Source organism: Pelobates fuscus, chromosome 1, assembly GCF_036172605.1.
Source record: "Pelobates fuscus isolate aPelFus1 chromosome 1, aPelFus1.pri, whole genome shotgun sequence".
In the NCBI taxonomy this organism is placed as follows: domain Eukaryota; kingdom Metazoa; phylum Chordata; class Amphibia; order Anura; family Pelobatidae; genus Pelobates; species Pelobates fuscus.
The window spans coordinates 485,601,785-485,608,581 of NC_086317.1; positions in this window are offsets into that span (position 1 = coordinate 485,601,785).

A 6,797-nucleotide genomic window follows, 5' to 3' on the forward strand; every position below is an offset into this window, starting at 1 on the left:
GTTTCCTAGTATCCCAGTGTCCCCATGTCTCCTAGTGTCTCAGTGTCCCCTAGTATAAAATAAAAATTCTCAGGCACTCACTGTGATAGATTTAAGCAGGTTTATTGGACACCGCAACATTTTGACCTGTACCCAGGTCTTTATCAAGTCTCCAGTGTCCCCTATGTATCACAGTGTCTCAGTGCCCCATTTCTTCCAGTGTCCCCTCATGTCTCCCAGTGTCCCCAAGAGTCTGTGTCCCCAGATCTCCCAGTGTTCCCTAGTATCTCAGTGTCCCAATGTGTATTTGATTTGTGTCAGTGGCCCACCCTTTTACCCCATCCATAGACTTCCTGCTTTACTGGACACTGCTGTTAAGGGGTATGGGTTTTTCCTTGAAAGATGAAAGCGTGAGATTAGCATAGGGTATGTGTTTTCTCATAGCTGCATCCTATGAGTTTCCCTCCAGCACCATCTCCATCAGATACATAACGCTTGGGAGGTAGGACTGTTTTAGTGTTTTTGGTCAATGAGATTTTGTAATTAGGCCCATCATAATTGTCAGCACCAGGCCCACTGGGCTCTTAATCTGGCCCTGTATAGCAGTATTATTAACTTTGTATTATTGGATCTGGATCTGCAGCTGGAAGTACCAGAAGAGAGGACAGTTGGTCCTACTCCTCAGTGGCAGCATACCATACAGGGAGAGGGGATAATTGGTCCCCCTCCCCAGTAGCATCCGGAGGTACCAGAAGGAGAGAGAGCTGCCCCCTCTTCCCCACTACAAGGGGAATACCGGGAGGAGATGGACGATTCCTCCTCTCAGCAGCAGCTGCCCAACCGGGTCCTGGGGTAGTGGTTGAGACGGAAAACAGAAGAGCTGGCATCAGGGCAGAGAACCACTGGCCTCTGTCCCACCTGTCCCCTTGTTACAAGGCAAGACTATCCACCAGTCCCCCCAGCAAAAGAGCTGGCATCAGAGCAGAGCGCAGCTGGCCTCTGCCCTACTGGTGCATGTGTAATGCTGGCTATGGGGCAGAGCACCGCTGGCCTCTGAGCCAAAAGAACCCACAACTCCATGCCTGGGAGCACAAGGGAGATCGGCGGTGATGGACACCCACTCAGCAGCCTAGGACAAACAGGACAGAGCTGGGCACCAGAGATCCACAGGTCAAGTGCTTGGTTGTGGGTGGGCCACCCGACTATCTCAGGTACCGACGGGCAGCAGGTCAGGTACCTGGTTAGTCTTACCATGGGGGGGAAGATATGTGGCGAAAGTAACCTCGCCACGGGCTCTTGGAGGGGCCTGTTGGCAGCCTCTTGCCAAAAGACTATGGGCCCTTTAAAAACTTATGTGATTTATGTACTTTTGTACACCACAAAGATCCTTGCATGGGGACCTGCATATAAGGTCAGTTGTGGCTGCCATTAAACTATTCCTCTTCACCCTCAACATAGAGCCTCGTCTCACGCTTGGAGGGAACAGCTATATTCACTCTGGGGATTGCTATGATCACTATACTCCCTTGGATTATAATCACTAGCTCTTGTAAGAGCTATCCTGCTACACTCTCTGGAGTAGGAGAGGTCTACCCACTGGAAGCTAAATCCCGGTCTTGGGTCCAGGGTGGGTGGAGGACAGCGAGACCCCAACCAAGCTGTAACGCTGGCTGCTGGTATGACAGTGCTGATGGAGTCTGGTTCATGGATTGCAAAATTAAATTTACAAGGAAAGGTTAGGTTAACATGTATAGCTTGGAGGAAAGATGAGACGGGAGATATGATAAAAACATTTAAGTACATAAAGGGAATCAACACAGTAAAGGAGGAGACTATATTTAAAAGAAGAAAAACTACCACAACAAGAGGACATAGTCTTAAATTAGAGGGGCAAAGGTTTAAAAATAATATCAGGAAGTATTACTTTACTGAGAGGGTAGTGGATGCATGGAATAGCCTTCCAGCTGAAGTGGTAGAGGTTAACACAGTAAAGGAGTTTAAGCATGCGTGGGATAGGCATAAGGCTATCCTAACTATAAGATAAGGCCAGGGACTAATGAAAGTATTTAGAAAATTGGGCAGACTAGATGGGCCGAATGGTTCTTATCTGCCGTCACATTCTATGTTTCTATCAGTATTATAGCAGTATTAATATGTTAGTATTATTACTATATATCAGTGTGATATGAGTATTATAGCAGTATTATTATATTAGTATTATTATTATATCAGTGTTATATCAGTATTATATCTATATTATAGCAGTATTATTATATTAGTATTATTATATCAGTGTTATTATAGCAGTATTATAGCAGTATTAGTATTATTTCAATATTATATCAGTGTTATATCAGTATTATTATATTAGTATTATTATTAAATCAGTATTATATCAATATATCAATATTATATCGTTATTATATCATTATTATAGCAGTATTATTATATTAGTATTATTATTATTATTGTTATATCAGTATTAAAGCAGTATTATTATATTAGTATGATTATTATTTCAGTGTTATATCAATATTATAGCATTATTATTTTAGTATTATTATATCAGTGTTATATCAGTATTATATCAATATTATAGCAGTATTATTATATTAGTATTATTATATCAGTGTTATATCAGTATTTTTATTATTATTATTATTATTATTATTATTATATCAGCATTATAGCAGTATTAGTATTATATCAATACTATATCAGTGTTATATCAGTATTATTATTATTATTATTATATCAGGGTTATATCAATATTATATCGTTATTATATCATTATTATAGCACTATTATTACATTAGTATTATTGTTTTAGACCAAACCAAGTGTTTGCTTGAGTATCTGCCCCTGTCCAAATCTTTAAAATGAGATAATGCGTGCACGCTGAAGAAATCACACACTGACAAGTTCAGATAAATTATAACTTTGAAGTGTTTATTGGGGGCAGACACAGCCCCTTAAAAAGGCAAAATAATGCATCGTGTGCAAATATTAAGCATAAACTTTTAATTGGCTAAGTGTAAGTGTTTTATCTTGATGTACTTCCTCCAAGGTGTGATGTCATCATCATCTTAGGTGTAGCTCCGGATGGAGACGCCATCTTGTAACATGAGGGTCTTAGTCGATGGGAGGGGTGCTCTAGCGCCTATTTTGAGTAATGAATGAGCACAGGTACACATAGTAAATAGACATTTTACTTACATTTATTTCTATCCATCACAGTCCCCCTTAAAATGACTATTTACATCTATCTCTAGCATCTACCCTAATATCTGTCCCGAATGCCTAGCTCATCTGTCCCAATTGCCCCGGAACTCTTTTCTTGCTGCGCATAAGACGAGGGATGGCTTGTCCATCACCCCCCTCGCTACAGACTGTGCACAGAGGGAAGTCAGATGCTGTCCCTGCTATCCCTACAATACTGTAGCCTTGTAACTGGCGGGGAGGGACTGCAACGGAGTGTAGGGTCATCATAATCCTCATCTATCTCTTGATGAATGAAAGTTGGTGTAGTCTGATCTACAGTCTTCTGAAAACACTTTTTGATACAGGGGAGAACACAACATATAATAAGAGCAAGGATAACCAAAGTTACCAGGACAGCTATACCTATTTGGGTCAGAACTTACTGCCAGCCACTCATGCACCCGAACCATCTATCCCACGGGTCAGTGACCAGGGCCGGACTGGGGAAAAATATTAGGCCCGGGCATTTTTTAATCAGAGCGGCCCCCTACTTACCTTTCCTGTCTCTCAGTGCCCTGTTGTGGTCTTGTGATACCTGTATTGCAGTCTGCTCGTGTTTCTCTCTGGTTACCGATTATTTGGCTTGTTATTCCGATTTTCCTGTATTCTCTATTCCTTTGACCTCTGCTTGTTTCTCGTTCTCCTGTTTTCTGGCTCCCTTTACTTGGCTTGTCTCCTGACTATTCTTAGTGTGCTTAACCCGGCCATTCTAAGGACCGGTATTGCACCCTATACTTTCTGTGACCTGTTAGCGTGTTAGGTTCCCGAATCGTGGCTTATTGATTTTTCTTTATCTTACAGCAGACACAGGCCAGCCGGCGGCAAACTATGACCTTCAGTATTCTAAACACCCCAAAAATAATTGGCAGTAGCTTCCTGAGAAAGAATGCTAGCAAAAAGACAGAAAATCCTAAAATCAGCCCGCGAACGAGAGGGTCAAGTGGTAGCACCATCAGTACTTCCTCCAAATCCCCAATTCATGCAATCCGCAAATCACCAAGCAGTCGATCTCCCAGGGTCTCCCAAGCAAAATCCCCCAAGAGATCAAGCAAGGTGGGTTCATTAACGAAATTAAAAACCAGACACATTGTATTTTAACAAGTAGGCCCCGGCTGCAGAACTACAACTTCCATGATGCATTGCTAGAGGAGTTGTCGGGCATTGATTGAAATCCAAGAGGAGATGGAGTTTACATCATTCGCACCAGACATTCTTTTAAAACAAAAAACCTGATATGCAGAATAGCAGGAATGGTTCCACACGGAAGGCAATTTAAAATGTTTTGAAGCTGAAATGTAGCAAAATTTGGTGTAGATAATTTATTCCTAGCCAAATATATGGCCATTAAAATGAGCAATATAAATATTTTTTTCTTTACTATCCCCTTAAAATAGTGCAGATAAGGTGTAAGACTGCACTTGTTTTAAAGGTAAGATTACTGGCGGTCTTTTGCAATTCTACCTCGATATCCAGGATTCCTGGTTTTAAACAAGTCCTACTGTACATGGCTGGACAGAGTATTACATACGTTGTATCCCAGTATTTGTTGTTGTGTGGAAATGCTGTTTACTTTGATGTGATGAATTTGGGCTTTCTCTCAATCAGGCCGGAGCACAATGAGCATCCGCAGGTAAACCAGGTGTTCGAGTGGTGTGAGGCCATTGATAAGACACTTTCTTCCTCTTACACAAATCTCACAAAATGTAATGGAATGTGGTTAATGGATGGAAGGAGTTCTATCCTCCTTGGTCAGAGCAGAGTTGGCGGAGGGTTAATCACAGCCGACACAGAACTAGGAACCTGAAACTCCCACCTGCCCAGGCAGGCACACTGCTGATAAATAATATTTCATATTGATTAGCCTATACATATAAACCTTAATTGAGTGCACTAATTATCCATCAATTAATTGCACCATCCGGGATCCATTTGTGAATTGTACCATCTGGGATCCATTCGTGCATTGTACCATCCGGGATCCATTCGTGAATTGTGCCATCCGGGATCCATTCGTGAATTGTACCATCCGGGATCCAATCATGCATTGTGCCATCCGGGATCCATTCGTGAATTGTACCATCCGGGATCCATTCGTGAATTGTACCATCCGGGATCCTGATCTGTTTACACATTCAACTTGGTAGATGATAACTGATCAGCATGATTAACCCCTTGCCTCTCTGGCTTGCTTCTCTCCATTAGACAGCTAATGATTATAATCTGAATTTGTATAATTGGCATACTGCTAGATTGTAGCATCCTGTGTGCAACGTGCTCACAATTTGGAATTTAAATCCTGTTTCTGGAATTTATCTAATCTATTACTTTACACTAAAAGTTATTTTGGGAAATTCCATTATTTCTATGGTGATGGTATCAGGTAGGTGAGCAGGTTAGTTTTGGTTTCCATTTCCCAGCTTACCTGCTCTAATCTTCACCCAGAGGCAAAATGACTTTCTGTGCCACTGGTTTCAGACAAGTTCCACAAACGACTGCACGTGGCGTTAGTCTCTGCTGAGCTGTACAGGAGGCTGTATCACTTCATTCTTCTAAATAGAAAGTGTGTGAGGGGGGAGCCACAACACAGAAGAATCTGAAAAAAATTCTATTTCTATTTTGCCAATATATTCTGAACTTGTCTGAAGCCATGCAAGGCAAATGAGTATGTATTTCTCATAATACTTTATACCCTATATTATTATGAAGCAAAGGATGAACCAATAAAAATCCAATGTGTGCACACAGTATTTCCATAATTGTGATTCTGTAGTTAAATCTTGGTACATATTGGCGTATGGCGATCTAGTTTTTTTTTGTATCCTTTGCTGCCCTGGTTTCAGAACCCGCCGGATTAACACGTTTGTTGCCGGATTAATGCGTTTGTTGCCGTGGCGTTTTCATCCCAACGGCAGCAAATTCATACTTTGTACATTTCCCTATTAATGCATATTATTATAATTATGTCTTTACTTCGCGTTTAATTTTTGGCTTTCACTATCTAGGACGACTGCTGCAGTCACTACAACTTATCACCAAGATTTGGTCGAATATTTTTTATTTTTTTTGTATTTTGCTGGACAAGCAAGAACTTATGTTTAAAAAAACCTGCAGGCTACACAGCATTTTTAATGCGGGCTTTCTAAATATGGCGGCATGTGCAAGCTGCATTTTATGGGTAGGGAGTAGTGATGTACCGAACTGTTCGCTGGCGAATAGTTCCTGGCGAACATAGCGTGTTCGCGTTCGCCACCGAGGGCGAACACATGCGTGGTTCGATCCGCCCCCTATTCGTCATCATTGAGTAAACTTTTACCCTGTGCCTCACGGTCAGCAGACACATTCCAGCCAATCAGCAGAACTCCCTCCCTTCCACACCCTCCCACCTCCCTCCCAGCATCCATTTTAGATTCATTCTGAAGCTGCATTCTTAGTGAGAGGAGGGAAAGTGTAGCTGCTGCTGATTTAATAGGGAAATCGATAGCTAGGCTAGGGTATTCAGTGTCCACTACAATCCTGAAGGACTCATCTGATCTCTGCTGTAAGGACAGCACCCCAAA